Source organism: Suricata suricatta, chromosome 1, assembly GCF_006229205.1.
Source record: "Suricata suricatta isolate VVHF042 chromosome 1, meerkat_22Aug2017_6uvM2_HiC, whole genome shotgun sequence".
Taxonomy (NCBI): Eukaryota; Metazoa; Chordata; class Mammalia; order Carnivora; family Herpestidae; genus Suricata; species Suricata suricatta.
Genome location: NC_043700.1, coordinates 16,497,147 through 16,518,200, shown reverse-complemented (window position 1 = coordinate 16,518,200; position 21,054 = coordinate 16,497,147). Strand labels below are relative to the sequence as shown.

At 39.7% G+C, this 21,054-nt stretch overlaps 1 long non-coding RNA gene across 2 annotated transcripts in view; it reads left to right on the top strand.

Annotated features, from left to right (window-relative positions):
- LOC115285728 overlaps positions 1-21,054 on the top strand; it is a 167,774-nt gene that overhangs the window by 132,145 nt on the left and 14,575 nt on the right. Inside the window, exon 5 of one of the 2 annotated variants that reach the window (XR_003905699.1) lies at positions 10,209-10,269. The exons of the other annotated variant lie outside the window; for it this stretch is intronic. This is a non-coding gene — a long non-coding RNA (uncharacterized LOC115285728). Of the gene's footprint in view, positions 1-10,208; positions 10,270-21,054 lie in introns of those variants that run through there. 2 annotated transcript variants of the gene reach the window in all.

The window sequence follows — 21,054 nt, the reverse complement described above, 5'->3', positions numbered from 1 at the left end:
CAGATTGCTTATTAAATTAACAAGGGCCAAGCAATAAAGATCTGAGTAGAATAACAATGTGGAGCCCACTGGACTATAAAATAATTCCATTTTTCTCCATCAAATTGTGAGTGTTAAGCTGCCTGTCACCTGATGAGCAACCCCACCACACCACCTTTTCCCGACAGCCCTCGAATTTTCCAATTAGGAGATAAGACTGTGCTTGAGGCCAAGTTATCTGCACTCTTAGCCTTAGCCAGCATGGCACATTCTGTGGAGACTGCTGAGAACTGGCTAGAAGGGAAAGAACGTTCTTCTAGCAGGCCAGTGCCTCCCAGCCATATCACCGCTCACCGATCAGGCTCCAGAGCCGAGTCCTCAGCTAATCCAGCCCCTCCACCGTGGCGAGGACCACTCTACCTGTTGCCGCCATGGCACGTGTGATGTGTATATCACGTCTTCTTTATCCATGCATCAGTTGATAGACATTTGGACTCTTTCCATAATTTGACTACTGTTGATAGTGGTGCTGTAAACATTGGGGTGCATGTTCCCCTTCAAATCAACATTTTTACGTACTTTGGATAAATACCTAGTAGTTCAGTTGCTGGGTCATAGAATAGCTCTATTTTTAATTTTTTGAGGCACCTCCTTACTATTCTCTAGAGTTGCCACACCAGATTGCATTCCCACCAACAGTGTAATGACCTCTCTGCATCATCACCAACATCCTTTGTTGGCTTAGTTGTTAATTTTAGCCCCATGAATGTGCATTTCTAAAAACCTCACATATGATGATGGTGATGCTGATCAGGGTACAACACTTGGAGAACCACCACAGTAGAGAAACATGAACAGAGGTTACAATAAAAATATTGAGAATCAGGGATTTTTTAATGATTTTTTAAAATTTATTATTTTTTTTTTGAGAGACAGAGACAGTGGGAGCAGGGGAGGGTCAGAGAGAGAGGGAGGCACAGAATCTGAAGCAGGCTCCAGGCTCTGAGCTGTCAGCACTGAGCCCAATGCAGGACTCGAACGCATGAACCGTGAGATCATGACCTGAGCCGAAGCCAGATGCTCAACTGACTCAGCCACCCAGGCACCCTTCTGAGAATCAGGTTGTTTTATTCAACCTCTGTAAATCACTGAAGTACACATATTAAATTAATAATACCTTATTATCAAGAAGAGGGAGACTGAAGTTGATTGTAGTGGAAAAAGATTTTATTTGTATTGGTCAAATTTGGTCAAAGGAGAATAGATTAATATAATATTTGTGCAATTAAAAATAATGTTTTTAAAAAATAAATAATATTTAGTTTATGGTAAATAGGTTATTAATTTTTCTAATTTTCTGGGATCAATATCCTAATTTCTGTTTTTCTAGAAAATCATCCACCCTCACCCCCTCAGGAGGCTGGATGCTCTTTTGTGGATAAGTTGAACAGAATCTCTGGACTTGGGGGACACAAAACACAGTAGAGAATTGGGGTAAATAAAGTAAAATCGGGGAATAAGGGAAAATGCAAATGGAGAATTATGGAATTCTCGACTCTTTTCTCTGGACCTCCTTCAGAATGCTTATAGGCAAGTTTGTCCTTCTCATTCACCCTGTTCGCTCTGCCTCACCCATAGTAGGAGATGGACGAAGACTTCTCAGAAGATTCCTCTCTGAAACACCTCTAGATACTGACGTTTGGACATAACTAGTAAAAAGCTACTGTGTTATGGTGGTGCCTACAACTGACAGGTGCTCTCCTCCTAAACAGAGCTGCTTGGGGCACCTGAGTGGCTCATTTGGTTAGGTGTCCAACTCTTGGTTTTAGCTCAGGTCATGATCTCCCAGTTCATGGGTTCGAGCCCCTCACTGATAATGCAGAACCTGCTCAGGATTCTCTCTCTCTGTTCCTCGCCCGCTCTCTTTCTCTCAAAAATAAATTAATTAACTTAAAAAAAAAACCAGAGCTATTCAACAGTTTTTTCAAGCCTTACTCTTAAAAAATATGTTTAGGGGAGCCTGGGTGGCTCAGTTGGTTTAGCGTCTGACTTTGGCTCAGGTAATGATGTTGAGTTCAAGCCCTGTATTGAGCTCTGGGCTGACAGCTCAGAGCCTGGAGCCTCCCTCTCTCTCTGCCCCTCCCCCGCATGCAATCTGTCTCTTTCTCAAAAATAAATGAACATTTAAAAAATGTTTTTAATAATAAGTTTATGGACAAAAATCACAATACATTGAAAGAAAATGCTGAACTTGAGAGATATAAAAGCAAAAGAAATAACAAATATACAGACACAGAGACACATGTACATACACAAAGGGGAAGTAAATCCTACAATAGTATCCTCAAAAAGAATAGAGAAGGCAGCGCTTCCACTAAATTATAAAATCCAGTGCTTTTATTTATTTATTTTTAATGTTTTTATTTATTTTTGAGAGAGAGACAGTGTGAGCAGGGGAGGGTCAGAGAGAGAGGGAGACACAGAATCTGAAACAGGCTCCAAGCTCTGAGCTAGCTGTCAGCATAGCGCCTGATGGGGGAGTGGGCGGGGGGGGCTCAAACCCATGAATGGTGAGATCATGACCTGAGCCGAAGTGGGATACTTAACCGACTGAGCCACCCAGCCACCCCCAGATCCAGCGCTTTTAAAGAGATAAATTAGAGATAAAAAAAAATTAGTACTTGAAAATTTATAACATAGAAATTAATAAATAGAACAGCTCAGAAGCTAAAGAACAGAATAGTTCTAAGAATATATAATAAAAAGATAAAGTGATAAAAAAATTTGAGAAAAAATTTAGGATATTAGAGAGTAAATCTGAAAAACAGTCATTCCAGAGACGGAAAATAGATAGAATGGAGAAGAAAAATATGTTTTAAAAAATTACAAAAGTATGTGCTAATTTTCTAGGACATTATTTAGTTCATCAGTGACTGATATTACATTCTGTTGAATTAGCCAAAGTTGTGAAATAATTCATATCATGCTTCTTATAATCGGATGAAAGTAACATCAGCAGTTAAAAAGTCAAGTACTAGCCTAATAAGCATAGTCTTTAGAGATATGGAGGTTTACCACCAGTGGAATGAGCTAAAGGAATTGAATGTCGTGCTGGACAGTGAAACCAGAAAGTGGGAGGGATGAAGCAGAGAGAAGACAGACTTCTCCTGTTACGTGCCCTTTACTTGTTTTTTGTTTTTGTTTTGTTACTATTTAAGCTTTTACTATATGCACATACCACTTAGGTAAAAATTAATATTTATTTTTAAAAGAAAATCAGTAAGCACACTTGAGAAACACACAAAAGGACATCTGACTAATGTTGGGGCATTCATAATTGATAAGAAAAAATTTTGAAAGGTTGTGTCTCTCTTTTCAATCCCTTTTCTCACGTCATCCATGACTGCAGCCCTTCTTCCTGCCCCAGCAGCAGACTAGGGAATTCACAGATTGAAACAGAGAAGCTGCGGTTTGTGGGCAATCAGGCACAGGAGGAGACCTACCCAAACCAAGCCACTCTCCTGCTCACATAGAAGAGGAGAGGTTTCTTTTATTCGTTAGGCTATAAAATTTACAGATGACATTGGTAATTATTATTACACTGACAATCTATTTTACAGGATTACTGTAACCCTAAATCAGCAAAAAAAAATATTCACATGGAAAGTCTTTAATTTTTTTTTAATTTATTTATTTTTGAGAGACAGTGAGAGCAGGGGAGGGTCAGAGAGAGATGGAGACAAGGTAGACACAGAATCTGAAGCAGGCTCCAGGCTCTGAGCTGTCAGTACAGAGCCCAGGGCAGGGCTCGAACCCACAAACCGTGAGATCATGACCTGAGCTGAAGTCGACCCTCAACCGACTGAGCCACACAGACTCCCCTCCATGGAAAGTCTTTAACCAACAATGAATCATGCTATTTAGCAGAGAATTGTACAGTCAGCAAGAGAGAGCACTGATAGTTTTGAAGGTAGACAAACCTGAGTCTCAATCCTCTTTCTACCAATTACTGGTAATGGGACCCTGTAAATTCTTCTTAACCTCTGCCACCTCATCTATAAAATGAGGGCAATAACAGTGACCCCCTGCTATGGCTGTCGAGTAAAATTCTGAGTTCAGCATGTGAAGTTCTTAGTTTAGTGCTTCATGCTACATGGGAAGTAGTAAACACACTTTAAATCATAGACTTCAACAGCGATGGCCATAGTAATACTCATTATTATTGAAAAGAAGTAGACTAGTAATAATGTGCAGAAAATTTGCAATTATAATGAAAACAGTCCCCAAACCTAATTCTAGTCTTTGTGATAGTTTTGCCTCCCTAAAAATCATTTGCTCCAAAATGGTAATTAGAATTGAGTACTTTAGCTTTAAGATCTTTAGTTTTAGGGGGTGTCTGGGGTGGCTCAGTTGATTAAGCATCTTACTCTTGATTTCTCCTCAGTTTTGATCAAACAGTTTGTAATCCCCATGTCGGGCTCTGCATTAACAGTGTGGAGCTTGCTTGGGATTCTCTTCCTCCCTCTCTCTCTGCCCCTTCCATATATGCTCCTTCTCCCTCCCTCCCTCCCTCTCCCTCCCTTTGTCTCTCGCTCTCTTTTTTTCTCTCTCTCTCTCTCCCAAAATAAGTAAGTAAACATTAAAAAAAAAAGATCTTTAGTTTTAGCATTCTTCATTGGAGTGACAATACCAGATGAGAGATAAGAAAAGGAACAAAACGGGGGCGCCTGGGTGGCTCAGTCGGTTAAGTGTCCAGCTTCTGCTCAGGTCATGATCTCACGGTTCATAGATTCGAGCCCTGCGTCGGGCTCTGTGCTGACAGCTAGCTCAGAGCCTCGAGCCTGCTTCGGATTCTGTGTCTCCCTCTCTCTTTGACCCTCCCCTGCTTGCACTGTCTCTCTCTGTCTCTCAAAAAAAAAAAAAAAAAAAAAAAAAGGAACAAAATGGGAAGATATTTTCAAAGTTTAGACCCCGTCAGTCTAATTAGTCGGGAGTTTATGTGTATACCTCATTATAAATGAACAAACAACTACAGGAGAAAGACCTCTTCTTTGAGTTGTGCACCGAGGTGAAGACTGCGGTTCTCAGGACATTTGGGAGCCGGGTGAGTTACACCCGACTGCTTATTTCTCTTGTGCAGCTAATGAGTAATAGAGTCCCAGAGGACAGACATCATGGATAAAACTTTGGAATCTCAGCAAAAATAAAATTTTGTTCTTCCCTAAGTGTTCTCAGGTTTTATTTCTACAAAGAAGAAGAGACAGGTGTTTTAGGTAGGGAGATGGAAACTCTAGGACTTTATCCTTTCTGCTGAACCAGCAAATCCTTTGCTTTCTGACCTTTAGGCCGTGGTACGAAGCTCATCCATTTGCAGAGGTGTACAGCTGAAAAATAGGCAGGGGAGCTGTCCCTGGGGCTCTCTGCATAGGAAGGGAGTTTTTCATTGTGACTGTTTCATTTGTGAATAATATGGAGTTGCTTCAATATGAACAAAGAGTTCATTATAAAAAAATCAAAAAAATGAATGACTTGCAAGACACAGTGTGCATAAATATTATGCCCTTTTTAACTGACAGGTGAAATGAAATAAAGAAAGATGAAGTGCAATCCCACAGGCAGCACAGTAAGTGGCAGAAACATACTTCAGAAGTTTTGATCTTGAAATCCCCATCCATAGTCACCTTCCACATCAGAACCCTGTTTCCTAGTGTTGGTGCCACCTTGTGCTACTTTGCCTCTTTTGAGAAGGAATTTCTTTAAAGATGGGGAATGAAAGTCTAGGAGGATGCTGTCTTCCAAAACTCACGTGATGGAAGAGAAAGTTCTGTGAAAGCTGGAAGGGAAATGAAACATGACCAAATAAGCGTGTAACACTCCCACAGAGATGTAGAGCAGTTGTGCATGTCATCACCATCACAGCCAGTTTGTGAGGCCTCAAAATCTACACCACAGAGTTACAATGAGGCAACAAAAATACCTCTTGTGAGGTAACTGTGGTGTACTAAAAGCAAGTATATTCCCACCATACTAGAATACAATTTAGATTCCTACCTAACATCGTGCACATGCAGAAAGCCTATGGAATGCTTTTCAAAAGAATAATTTAAATAGATATAGAAAATGAACACTGTCTCCAAAAAGCATAATGTTTATAGGTTCCAAAGGTATTCCCAGAGTCTTACCATTATAGCATTGTTTAGATGACAAATTTATTTGTATGTATGTATGTATGTATATGTTATGATGACTATATATAATATGATTATATAAATATAGGATTGTATATTATATATACATACATATATATGTATATACACACATATGTGTCTATGTGTGTGTGGGTTTCTCTGTCTAGATGCACTAAAATTAGAGACAGAATTGCATCTCCACAAAAAACTAGCTACTTTTCTTTATAAAGGTGGCATTTTTCTAGGGGTAATTTCTTATCTGTGAGATATTTGATCACATCTGTCAGAATTCTACCTATAGAATTTGCCCACGACACCCACTTTACAACACACTCTCTATAGTAACGGGCTTTACCTCCACAACTAATTGTACATTTCCTTCTCATGGACCTTCACCTAAATATTATATAGAATAAAACATTGTTGACAACAGCAGACTAAGAGAAGGCATTTTAAGGTCAAGTAAGAAGAGTATTATTGAACTGTTATGATACACTTTGCCTAAAAGCTATTTAGGAGCTGTTCAATAATGTGCATGCAGCTTCAGATTTAACAAACTGTACTAGGGAACATCTCACAGAAAGCAGATGCAAGAAGTTTGAAATGACAGGGCATCAATTGACATCACATCTTTCTCCATCATTGGGGAAGCGACGATAATGACTGAGATCTACAGATAGTCAGCCAATTGCTGATTTTAGAAATCTCTGTATAAGAATAAAAATGCACCCTCCAAAATCTACACATAGAGACTCTTTCAGAACGTTTGCCCTTTGGCCCCAGAGGACCAAATTATGGTCAGATTCAACAAATATTACAGAAGTTCCTAAAAAATAAAACTCAGGAACAACCTTGAAATATATCGTCTAAAAAGAACAAAATTCCGTCCTGTAATGGTTTATCCTGGGCCCCTGTTCTTTCTTGTACCCACTCTGACATTTCACTTCCTTCTCTGTCTGTGCCCTCCACTCCCTGTGCGCGTTACACTTCTCTTCCAGGCTCCCTGATTCTATCTTATTTCCCTTGGAGTGGGTTGGGGATGGGGAGAAATGGCAAATGGATTGTGAGCAGGACAAAAATGGCAATATGTAGAAGAGTAGCCACATCTAATTTATATTATTTATATTGAAAGGCTCAGCCTTACAGACAACTGCAAATTTTTACTTTACTTACATTTCGTGGACAGAGAATCATCTTGACTTTCAGAAGTCTGTGGGTGATATTGATTTCAACCCCTCTGAGATCATCCTATCCAAAAACTTCTTAATTTTACTTGTATAACTGATAACATGTATTTTTGTATTTTATAAAATGTTAATGTTTAGATGAAGTCACATACTATGGATGTTTTAAGGTTCCTAAATCTTCTGGTCTCATAACATGTAAGTTTCTACTTCCCTGAACGCTTCTGCTTTGAATGTGTGGACTCTTTACATTGCCTGCCGTCATACTAGACATACTAGCACTTCCTTAAATATGTACTTGAAGAGTACAGTTCTCAGAAAATAGCTCCAATTGGCAAGCAAAGGGAATTTTGTATGAATACAATACATTGAAACTAAGCACTGTGCTATCACAGTGTTTCCAGAGATTTACTTGTGAGTAACAGTTAACTATGACATAAGGTTAGAAAGGTAAGATGAATTGTTGGAAGATTTATTATTTTACTAATTTATCTCTGGTTATGTAGTTTTAAGTGTCCAAATAGCAATACTCTTCTGTCTTCAAAAACTAGCAAGTAGTAAATAATATATTTGGAGCATTTGATAAATTAAAAAGATTCAAGGAAGTAATAATTCTCTAAAGGCTCAATTTAATGCCTCTAGAGCACTTACTGTTGGATTAATCAGACAGTTTTAATCAGTATATTCAATATTCGTTGTTTATTAACACCTACTTCTTCAGGATTAACATCCACGCTTCACAGTCCATGCATGCAACACCAGCATTTCTGGCGTCCTGATCAATTTTATGTGTAACCTTTCCCCATAACCTATGTCTCATATCACAATGCTAGTCCTGTCATTAATAGGAGTTAGTCTGGAATTAAAAATTAGAAAGAAATAGGTAACAATCTGCACATATTTTTACCTCAGCTTTGAACACATTTTATTAAAATCACAAATTTACATCCTATGCATTATAAAAGTGTCAATGACAAATCTACATTTCTCTTTCCTTACAACACATTGGATGGTGTGCTCCTCAAAGTCAGGTACTATGTTTTAGCAAACACAGAACCCAGTGCTGTGTCCACACAGCAAGAAAGCAGTAATAGTTTTGTTGAACAAACTCAATGGCAAAAGGTTATTTATCAGTATTTACAAGTATTTAATAAACACTGTCCAATCAAACCACCTGTTCATTATGGCTAAATTACATTGACAAAAACATTGAAGGGCTCTTTACACACGAGAACTAAAATTTTTAAAAAATTTCAAATGTCAGTTTAAAGAACATCAGTATCATATTCACAGAAGCCTATGGGCCTGAAAGTAGGCAACAGCCATCCTGTTCTGAGAAGAAACTAGGCATGATATTTTCAAAAAGCTTTTTTTTAAATTATTTTTTTAAGTAGGCTCCATGCCCAATGTGGGGCTCAAACTCACAATCCAGAGATCAAGAGTCACATGCTCTACCAACTGAGCCAGCCAGGCATTTTTATGAAGCAAATGTCTATCAGGAGAATTTAAAATTTTATGTTTTATAAATTTCTCATTTTAAATATAAACTAATCATTATTTTAATGTTTTAAGTAAAAGATGACTTCATTTTCCTTCTGCTAAATGATCAAAATATTTTACCTTTAAAATTTGGACTACGTTGGTTTAAAGTTAGCTCCACTACACATAGGGGAAGATGAAAAAATTATAGACCAAATTTTTCAGAAAGACAGCCACGTACTGCATTTAAGATATTTTACACCACAACAAAGTGTTCAGCATAAACATTTTTCTCTTCCCATTGTGAGTCAAAGCGATCTTTTCGTCCAGTCCTTCACCAGGAGGATCTGCAGGACAGGCTGCGTGTCTCCGTGTGCATTTGGGAGTTGGGGGAAGACAGAGGAGTGGTCAGAGCAAATTGCCAGCCAGATCCTGATGAAATTGCATTATACAAATTCTGCTAATTCATCCCTGCCTGGAAATGCATGCAAAAATTATCACCAGACTCCACATTTCTTCTCAATGGTCTTGTGTACTGAGGAGCAGGACAATGGCCCATTTTTATGTCCCAGAAACAATTCTAAGCATAAACTTGAAGTGTAACAAAATATCCAAAACCAAATTAAGTTGAGCTATATACATAGTTGAAAAAAAAAAGCAGTACTTTAAGGTTGAGCTTTGTAGACTAGCAGAGCGGAGTAATGACCTCAGCAGCCAGGATGCAGGAATACGGCAGTATGAATCAACAGGAACATAGAACGTTCAAGGACAACCTCACACATAATCCAGTAAACAGAGAAGACCAGAATCATGAGACTTTCCTTATCTGTACTACCTTTGGGTTTAACCAAAACTTTAGAATATAGAATAGAAAATAAATAGAATGTCTGGGCAATTCACTTGTACACCTGTCCATCATCATGTGCTTATGTGTATGCATCTCCACAACATTAAACATATTCCCTAGCTACAAAACTCTGTGAAGCAGGGGCGCTGGGGTGGCTCAGTTAGTTAAGTGTCCAATTTCAGCTCAAGTCATAATCTTGTGGTTTGTGAGTTTGAGCCTCATGTCGGGCTCTGTGCTGACAGCTCAGAGCCTGGAGCCTGCTTCAGATTCTGTGCTCCCTCTCTTTTTGCCCCTCCCCTTAGCACACTCTTTCTCTCTCTCAAAAATAAATAAAACATTAAAAAATTTACAAACAACAGCAACAAAAAACTGTGAAGATTTTTTTTAATAGGTTTTTTTCCACTCACATATGTCTAGTACTGAAAATAGTGCTTGGCACATAGAAGGTGTTTAATAAATATTCCCTGGATGAATGGATAAATGAATGAGTTATATAAACAATTTTATGTTTGCCTCCCTCCATCCCTTTAGGCCCATTCAGTACTTGCAGCCCATCCCCTGCGCATGAGTGACATTGAAGACCTGTAGAACCCTTTTGGCCACTCTGAGGTAACAGGGCTTTGATAACTGTAGCAAATATGCTCAAACAATGTAAAATTCCTTTCCCAGATATTACAAAGTTCTATCTTGATTTAAACTCAAATCTCAGTTCTGTGTTCAGCCGAAGCCTGTAGCAAGCCGTGGAGAAGAAGTTTCCTTCCTGCTTCCACCAGCTAAGGCTGGGGCAGCTTGGATATCAATGGACAGAAACACCTTACTTCCTGCACAACTAGCGTTGTGGGTGTCATGCAGGTGTTTGAAAGCGGGCTTTCTTGTGCAGGGGCTTGGGTGTGTTCTTTGAAGTTCCCTCTGCAGGCCCATCAGTTGCTTGTTCTGTGACCTAGCAGTTTCTCTCCTTGAGCCTGTGACTTTTAGTCCCACTTCAGCTCCTGTCCCCAATGGGACAGCTAGTTACCACCTGGGTCTTCTTACCCTGGGAGGAAAACCCCTTGGGCAAGACTCATTTTAAAATGTCATCAGTGTGACGCCCTCTGACGCTGAGGTCACACCCTGTTGAGGTGTGTTGGTGGGGAATGCATTTTCTTCCCAACTGTAGCAATCTTCCCTTCCACACAAGCCACTGCGGCTTTCTCAAGTCCCACTGGGGCACTGTGGTCCTTTAACTGCGAACATGCCAGGTCATCCACAAGAACACCCTTTAATAGCCTTAGGTGAAAGGGCTACACCCCTTAAAGGCACTGTGTCTCTTCATACCATTTTTACAGAGAAACTATCCTCACAAAATCCTTTCTAATCTCATTCAACCCTTATTTTTGATCTTGGTAAAGAGCCCCTGTGAAGAGATCCAAAGTCATGTAACCAGTCCCCAAATAAAAAGTTCAAGCTTGACTTAATAATTTTCATCATGGTAGCCTCGGGCAAATTTTATTTTCGTTCTTGCTGTCTCTTGTGCCTGGGCCTCTAGGTGGACGCATCTAATTTAACAGCCTGCTACATACACACGTAAATACATAGTCAGGAATGGCAAATAGGTTGTAATTCCCATGCCAGTCCTGATCCAGTCATAGCACCTGCCAAAGAGCCCTGACCCGAGGAGATCCAGGCTCAGGGGCACGATCGTCTTTGTTGATCAGCGATGCCTGCTGAGGAAGAAGGTAGGACGCCCTTGTGCCTGACAGAAGCCGTGTTTATCTGGTTTGTGCTGTATTTCCTGTCCTAGCAAAGTGCCCAGAATCAAGTAAATGCTCAATAAATACGTACTGACTGTATGAGCAGGAGTATGTATACATAAATGAGTGGCCATACACATAGAAAGTTACCCTAATGACACATATAATATTTATAAATTAATTTTATATACACAAGTCAACTATTTAGCAAACCAAATATTGTTTAGTATGCTATAAGTTCAGTTATTTTCAATTAACTCTTTTTTTTATTTTCATATGAGTAATTTATAAAATCCTAAGGCAATATAATTGCTTGAGACATTATTCAGGATATAAACTTGAATTTATGCAAATGAGAATTATGACAATTTCAGTGTCCCTTTCTTTTACTTTTTTTTTTTTTTTTTTTTTTTTTTTTGAGAGAAAGAGCACAAGCCTGTGAGCAAGGGAGGGGCAGAGGAAGAGGGAGAGAAGTAATCTTAAGCAGGCTCCACACCCAGCTTGGAGCCCAACACAGGGCTCTATTTCACTACCCTGGGGTCATGACTTGAGCTTGAAATTGAAACCAACTGAGGCACCCAGGCACCCCCAAAATCCCTTTCAAAGAGATACCTGAACAAGGCCAATTGCTGGCTGCACTGCCCTGCAAAACGTGATTTTCAATACAGTTAACCTGAGCTTTCAGGATATTTGAGTATGTTAATGAAACATCATCTGTAAAGGAAAAAAGAGACAGATAGGCAGCAATACGTTCAAAAGTACATATTAATTTGATAATGCTTAGCAATTATTTACTTTCTGTTTGCTGGTACTACATTAATTATGCACTTAATGTTCATGTTGATGACACAGATCTGAAGATACCATCAAGAACACAATACCCATATAAACGTAAATGTAGTTACACTATAATAGATGAGGCAATGTGAAAGATGGATTTAAAAACATTAATTAAATTGGTATTTCTGCAGAGGTAACATTAGTCTTTCAGTTTCCTACACAGAACAACATAGATAGACTTTGGGAAATATCTACATGGAAGGGAATTTTATTTGAAGGTTAAGATTTATAGCTATTTATCTGAAGAATTTCTCTACAGAGTGCCATAAATATGGGCATTCATTTTATTATTTTCTTTAATGTTTATTTTTGAGAGAGCACAAGCAGGGGAGGAGAGGGGGAGGGAGAGAAGACCCAAAATGGGCTCTGTGCTGACAGCAGCAAGGCTGATGCAAGGCTTGAAGTCTCAAACCATGAGATCATGACCTGAGCCAAAGAAGTCGAGTGTTCGAACAACTGAGCGACCCAGGTGCCCCTAAATGTAGGAATTTAGAAGAGATCTGGGTAGTTGGCTGCTTTAAATTTTTTTCCTGTTTTTGTCTTTAAAAAATTTTTTTTAATGTTTTATTTTTGAAAGAGACAGCATAAGAGGGGGAGGGGCAGGGAGAGAGGGAGATTCAGAACCCAAAGCAGGATCCAGGCTCCGAGCTGTCAGTGACGAGCCCAGTGCAGGGCTCAAACTCACAAACTCTGAGATCACGATCTGAGCCCAAGTCAGACCCTTAACTGAACGAGCCACCCAGGTGCCCTAAAAGGATTTTTTTTGTCATTTCAATATTGACCTTCATGAAAACACAAAGACCTGTTGCAGAGTATTTCATATCTTTAGATGTTAATATTATCTTGACAATGAAGTTAATTAGAAGACAGTAGGGAGTAATCAAAAAGGGGAGAAGCATGCAGTAGGGATTATACAAATCTACTGGTTATAGGGAGTGATAAAAAATAATCAACTAAGTACTTCATCAGTGGGTTTCAAATTTGAGCTAGATGATATTTAACAAAGAATAGTTTGGAAAATAGGATATCTGGATGTAGGCACTAGCAACTGTCGGACTGCAGGCAAAAAGCTCTCTGAGTTCTGGTCTCGTATATGGAAAAAGAACATGTTAAACTTAGTAATTACTAAGGAAATTTCAGCAAGCACAATTTTATAAGGAAACAGAGCCTGAGGCAGGAAAAGCAACAAATACAATGGAAAATATACATGCTTTGTGACACTGGATTGTGAATTGCTGTGGGGTGGGGGGAGGCGGAAGGAAGCGTACTACCTCCAAAGACAAAATATACCACCAGATGTAAGTCTGTGCAACATTCGTAAAGCAAACGAGTTGAGGGAATGTGAATGGCATAGGACAGTCACTCCTGTTAATGTTTAAGGGGCACTTCCTCTAATTGTTTTCAGAAGCCTCATTTATATATATGAAAAATATCCTGCTTTAATAATGACAGCAATGTCTTAACTCTGAAGTCAGCAGAAATAGCATCTCCATAATGTTCATTTTTCAGTGTGGCAAGCCTCACCACAACTGCATTCTTAATAACTGATCCAGAGGTATAAAGAAATGAGTATGAGGTTTAATTCCATTTTTTAAAAGGCTAATTCTTTATTTTAGTGTAGTAAATGAAACACTACAAGGACAACATTCTCATAACTAAGAAAATAAACTAGATCTTCTTTCATCTGAATATATCCTAGAACCATTCTAAGCAGATCTAGACATAGATTTCACTATTTACCTAAGTATCCTTAGGGAACCATAACACCCAATTCACAAATGTCACCTCAGCACCTACTCTGAGCATCCACCTTGGGCTAGGCTTTGGGAGCTGAGACAGAAACAGACATAAGCATTTTCAAAAATTTACAATCTGTTGTTTCCTGAGCGCTTAAGTGTTCCCTAATACTGTTGATCTTTATCCGAAAAGTTAGCCTCCCCAAGCACCTGAACAAATCCTAACTAGCAATGAGCCCCAGGATACCAACAGAGAAAAATAGAATTCATTTTTCTCACCCAAACCCAGTATCCACAATCTAGTCTCCAGCTTAGAGTAAGGCCTGGTCACATTCTGAGTTTAACTTGAAGACCTGCATTCCTGAGAGAACCTACGATTTACCCCCTGGGGGTGGAGTTTGCCCTGAAACTTAACCCTTTTGTCTGGGCCTTAAATGCCTTACGGACTTTACCAACAACCCTCCAGCCTCAGGGGCTAGGCATACTCCCTCTGCCCTTAAATTTCTGGCTGGGACCTTCCTTAAAGCTAAAACTCCCTGAAACTAAGGTGATGGCACCCTTGTAACTGCATTCTTACCCCTGTCTAGTGACTTCCTGTTTCCATGTCCTATTCAATTGATTAGATCCCTGGGACAGCAACCGTACCTGAGTTGTCACCAAGGTCACTGTTGTTCCTGGGCACTGTTACGTAAAACACCAGCTTGGGGCACCTGGGTGGCTCAGTTGGTTAAGCCTCTGACTACAGCTTAGGTCATGATCTCGTGGTTTGTGAGTTCAAGCCCCGCATCGGGCTCTGTGCTGACAGTTCTGTGGAGCCTGGAGCCTGCTTTGGATTCTGTGTCTCCCTTTCTCTCTGCCCCTCCCCTTGTGCTTTGTCTGTCTGTCTCTCTCTCTCAAAAATGAATAAACGTTAAAAAAAAAATTAAAGACAGAACCCAAAAAACCCCACCAGCCTTCCCCGTGCAGAGACCAGCTCTCCACAGGAGAGGTCCACCAGCCTGACTCTGTCTGTGTCTTTAACTCCCTCCCTCTCTCTTGAGGCCGCAGCTTGTTTCACAACTGAAGGGAGACAGTACTTGTATACATTAACCAATCAGAAAGTAAAGCAAGCAGTATATAATAGATGATCAATTAAGTGCAGCCAAGGGTTAATTCCTCTTATGGTCTATATTTGTCACGGGAGAACAGCACAAGGAAAATACGTATTCAACCATGAAAAAAGAAGGAAATTTTGCCATTTTTAACAACATGGATAGACCTTGAGGGCATTATGCTAAGTGACAGGAAATAATGACAAATATTTCATGTTCTCACTTATATGTGGAATCTGAAAAAATAAATCAGATTTGTTGTTACCAGAGGTGGGGAGTGGGGGAAGTGGGGGAAGGTGGTCAAAAGGTACAAACATCTAGTTATAACCTATATAGGTCCTGGGAATGGAATGTACAACATGGTGACTGCAGTTAACACAACCAGACGGCATATTTCAAAGTTTCTGGGAGAGTAAGTCCTGAAAGTTCTTATCACAAGGAAAAAGCTTTTTTTTTTGGTTTTTTTTTGTATTTCTAGGAGATGTTGGATGTTAACTAAACATACTGTGGTAATCATTCTCCAACATATGAGAGTCACGTCATTATGCTGTACGGCTTAACCTTATACAGTGCTGTTTGTCAGTACCTCTCAATGGAACTGAAAAAAGGAAAAAGTAAAACAAAGAAGAGGTATAAATTTTAGACAAAATAAATGAAAATTTCTCCAATGTAGACAACTTGACAGAAATACTATGAAAAATAGTATCAGCTACAAAGAAAGGAACCCATTGCATATCAAGAATTAACTGTGTATCTCTCCTCACTAGTCACTTCATGATTTCTGGTGGGGATGGGGCTTAAGCGTTCCTCTGCTCTAGTATGTATAAAATAATGTCACTTCTGACAAGGACCTTCTTTGGATTGCCACTTAAATAATTTAAATTCTGAGACATTTTCACATTACAATTCCTCCTCTTAGAACGCAAAATAGGCTTCCATTAGGCTTCGTGATCAACAGAATAAAACTTTTTTAAAAACCTAAAGGTAACGGTATTCAGAACTCCCAGTTGAAGTTGTGGGACGCACTTCTGTATGGCTCATTTAAGGCCTCTGCTGCCACTCGGTTGAGATGAATGGGCACCGAGAACAGGACTGAACTCCCAATTTGCTGCTATTATTCACCCGAGGAGGACAGTTTCCCAGAGGCTAGATTAGCAGAGCACAGCCTGTCAGGTTCTGCTTTGAAGGTTGAATCTTCACGGTGTAAAGAAACAAACATCAGAGGAATAAAATGCAAGATGAGTTTGCTCCAAATTGCAGAATCCAAAGATTACCATTTCCTTTAAGTTTAAAGTGTAACCTCTCTCCTCCCGTGTTGGCTCCTCTTCTAATAGTAAAGCTGCCTTGTAGAGAATTTTTCTAAAGCCCCTTTAGGATTCATCATTTTCACCCCAAAATATCTTTGTCTAACTGACTGTGCCTTATATTTTTATGAATGTGAAAAGAAAATTTCATAACTTTATTCCCAGATATCTTCCAAAATACTTATAGCTCCCTAAACTCAAAATGAAGTCTTGTCCTGCCTCAAGCTGATCTAGCATCTTTTCTGAGACCCATTCCTGTAAAAGTAGCCTGGAGAAAAGCTTGGAGAAGGTGTGCTCAATATCAGTCTTCATATTTAAAACTTTTTTTTAATGTTTGTTTATTTTTGAGAAACAGAGAGAGACAGAGCATGAGTGGTGGAGAAGCAGAGAGAGGGAGACACAGAATCAGAAGCAGTCCCCAGGCTGTAAGCTGTCAGCACAGAGCCCAACGCAGGGGCTCGAACTCACAAACTGTAAGATCATGCCCTGAGTGGAAGTCGGAGGCTTAACCGACTGAGCCACCCAGGCGCCCCACAGTCTTCATATTTTAATCTCAGTTCTCCTCATGATGAATTAGATGTTATTTCCTTTAAGATATATAGATTTATATGCATTAAAATATATATTTAATGATCAAATTTGCTGCATATACCAGATCTGATTGCTCTGAAAGTCTTCAAAATCAATGACCAGACAAATCACTGATAACCATTTATAATCACTATGACAGGCCAAGTCACAACGATCAGGGTTCTGGAAGTAATCCAATCAGCAGAGTTTCAGTTGGTCTAATTCACTAATAATAATGCAACCATGATTTGGGCTCCTTTCGACATTTTTGTTCCAAACCAAACTTGGAAAAGCAGACAGAAAAAATAAAAATAAAGAATGAACTATCCAAACTGAGTTCACATAAGATTATTCGAGGCGCTATGGAGTGGTAAAGGCAGGAGCCCACTTGGCAAAGCCTGATTCTGATCCTTGGCTGTTACCTACTGTGTGACTTCGGGCAAGTTACGCAACCTTTCTTGTGCCTCAGAATAATCTCTCTTCTCTCCTGTGAGCTGGAAGAAGCCAGTGAGCTGGACATGATCTGGGCCACATCTTACTTGGTCCGGTGGGGGTTTGAGACTGGAGCTACTCTTCACAATCACTAGGCCTTTATCACCTACATGTTTCATCTGTGGGGTCTCACACTTATAAAATGAGACTTATAAAATGGTTTAACATTCTGTTTTATTGGACTAACTATTATAATTATCTTGCATGTAATTATCCTTGCATTCCTATAACATGGTATCACACATTACTTTTCCTGGCTATTATGTTCAGAAAAGATTTAAGAATCATAAAGCAATACCCAGAGCGCCTGGGTGGCTCAGTTGGTTGAGGTCATGGTTCCAGGGTTGTGGGATCAAGCTCTGTGTCAGGCTCCACACTGAGCTTCTGCCCCTCTCTCTCCCTCTGCCCCTCTGCTCCTCTCTTGCTCTCTCTCTCAAAAAAAGGGGGAGATGGGGGGGGAATACCCATATACTGCGTTCACTGATTGTCAACATTCTGCTGTGTTTGCTTTCAACCTCTCTCATACATACGTACAGATGTGTATGTATAAACATGTATTTCACTGAATCATTTGAGAGTAGGTCACAGTTACTGTGACTCCAAATATGTCAGCATGCTCCTAAGAACAAAGATATCCTCTCAAATAACCACAACACAATTGTCACCCTCAGGAAATTTGACATTAATTCAGCACAATTTTTACAATAATGCTCATTATAGTAATATATATTTTTTCTGCTTCAGCATCAAATCTAGGATCTTGCATTACATTTAGTTGTGGTACTTATTATAATATCACTGCTCTAAATTTATCATTAGTCTGCCAGTATTAGGTTAAATTACACATTAATAACACATGCTACATTATTTATCTTCACACTTTTGGTATAAACACAGTTCTCAGCACATAAAAGGGACTGGTGTCTATCTGAGGAAAGCCTACTTGGAAGTCATTTGTCGGGTTTTTCCATATTAACTTAAGTGCCGTAACAAACGAGAAATTTACCATAGTGATATTTCACACTAAAAGCACTGGAAGGGACTCAGAGAATGTTTTGTCCTAATCCTCACTTCTTAGGTACGATCCCGAAGAGTAACATGCCAGTACCACATTCAGAGCCAGAGCAGGACCAGAACCACAGGCCCAGCGCCCAGTATGTCCTGCACGCGGCCAGGCCACGCTGGCTTTCTCAGCAACCTGCTGTTTCCTTGCTCCCCATCTATTCATCGGAGCAGCTTCACTGATAGAGGAATAAGCGTAATTTAACATCTTGCGCTACCCTTCTCTTGTCTGAGCCATTCACATTTAGAAAAATAAGGCCCTGAAATGACCTTTCACAACTGAGATAGCCGTGGACCCGCTCGTCACTGTGCATCAAACAGCAGGCTCTTCTCCGTCATCACATGGGGCATTGTGCAGTGTTCAACTGGAGTGCCGGGACATGAATATCACAATCAATGTAACGATTAGCATTTTCCAAAACAATAGACACATTATGGGTTGGAACTGTAGCATACACGTTAGACAGAGAGCCATTGACCCTCCACTTAATGGCTGCTTTGGTCCCTTGTCTGTGGGCTTAATGAACAAGGATGAACATCAGGGAATATTTTATTTGGAAAATTCATTTTTAAAGCATATTTTATTCAAGCACTATAATTTTCTGTCTTTTCCAAAATGACTGATAAAGAGAATAATATGGATTTTGTGGATTAACTCCCTTACTGAGTTTCAGTGGCATACATACAAATTCCTGAACATTACAATATAATGTCATTATACAGTGTTATAACAATATTATATAAATTAATACATATTATTATTTTACCAGCTTAAAAAGATGGCATATATTAAGAGGAGCCCAATTCACAATTTCACAATTTTACTCTAGTAAAATTAACCATTTCATATGTAAATTGTTAAATTGCAGCTTTTCCTATGGTAGGAAAAGGGAAGCAGAGTTTCATTGAGGTTTAAAAATCAAAGAGATGGGGCCCCTGGGTGGCTCAGTCGGTTAAGCAAGCATCTGACTTGGGCCCAGATCATGATCTCACAGTCTGTGGGTTCGAGCCACGCATTGGGCTCTGTGCTGACAGCTCAGAGCCTACAGCCTGCTTTGGATTCTATGTCTCCCTCTCTCTCTGCCCCTCCCCTGCTCACACTCTTGTCGCTCTCTGTCTCTCAAAAATAAAGGTTAAAAAAATTCTTTTAATCAAAGAGATAAATCCCATTCTATTCCTAGTGGCATTAAGCAGATAGTCTCTCTAGACCAAGGCTTATTTTTTTCCTGATAAAACACAGCTATCAATGCCACAAGTCACCTAGTCTTTAAAAGAATCAGATAAGGGGAAAGAATGGTTTGGGGGAGGGGAGAGAGAACGATTGTTGATCAAGAAAAAGGCTAATTTAATTCTGAACCTCAGAGTGGCAAAATGAGTGTAGTTTAAGCAGAGTTTTGGGGGGGATTTTGCTGTTGTTATTGTTGCTTAATCTACTAGATGGGAGGCAATTTGAGAGCAGAAACTTTCCTTTTTGCCCCTACCCCCCCCCACAGTATTTCACCCAGTGCCTCGAATGTGGGAAACGCATGATAAATGTTTGCTAGATGGAAGAAGGAAGGAGGGAAGAGGGGACTGAGGGTTATCAAGAAGCCTTCCCATAAGAAGCTAAGATCTTGTCTCTTCCTGTTGTGTAACTTGTGCTCAGCTTGTGTGCGTGAGCGCTTTTCCTGCCTGCGCACTCTCCCCTTCTCGGCCTGGCACCGCAGCCGTCTCTGTTCCCAGAGTACAACCTGGATGGTTCCTCTTCCAGAGCTTCTGACCACTTCTTGCCCAAGCCCCGTGTTCTTGATTGACACCTGAGAACCTGATGATGTTAGATCTAGAAGGAGATTTAAGATGCTTTAGTCCAACTCCCTTATTTAAGAAATGAAGAAATAGAAACATGAAGAGGTGACGTGATTTGTCCTCCTCTCTCAAACAGCCAGGGCATGACACAGACAGCTCCGGAAAACAGGTGGTTTTAGATGCCTGATAGATTTTTTTCAATGAAATGATTTGAAATGATTTAAAGCTATCATAATAGTTTTGCTGCCTCTATGTCCTTTTACTCTCATTTATTCTAGGATGTATTTCCTACAAGTAATATCTTCTCCTGCAAAGTCCCAATGTAATAATCAAAATAAAGAATTTAGGTGATGCCTGGGTGGTTCAGTTAGTTAAGCATCCAACTTTGGCCCAGGTCATGATCTCATGGCTTGTGAGTTCGAGCCCAGAGTCTGGCTCTGTGCTGATAACTCAGAGCCTAGAGCCTGCTTCAGATTCTGTGTCTCCCCCTCTCACTCTCTCTCTCTGCCCCTCCCCCACTCATACTCGGTCTCTCTCTCTCTTTTTCTCTCTCAAAAAATAAAATATTTTAATATTTTAAAAATATTTTTAAGTAAATAAATAAACAAAATAAAGAACTTAGTATTCATTTGTTACCACCATTTAATCCACAAACAAGCTTCTCCACCTGGGCAAGAGTATGTGTTTTAGCAAAAGGTTCCAATCAAGGACCTTATTTGGTGACCATGTTTCTTGAATCTCCTTCAATTTCATACAGTTCCTTGGGG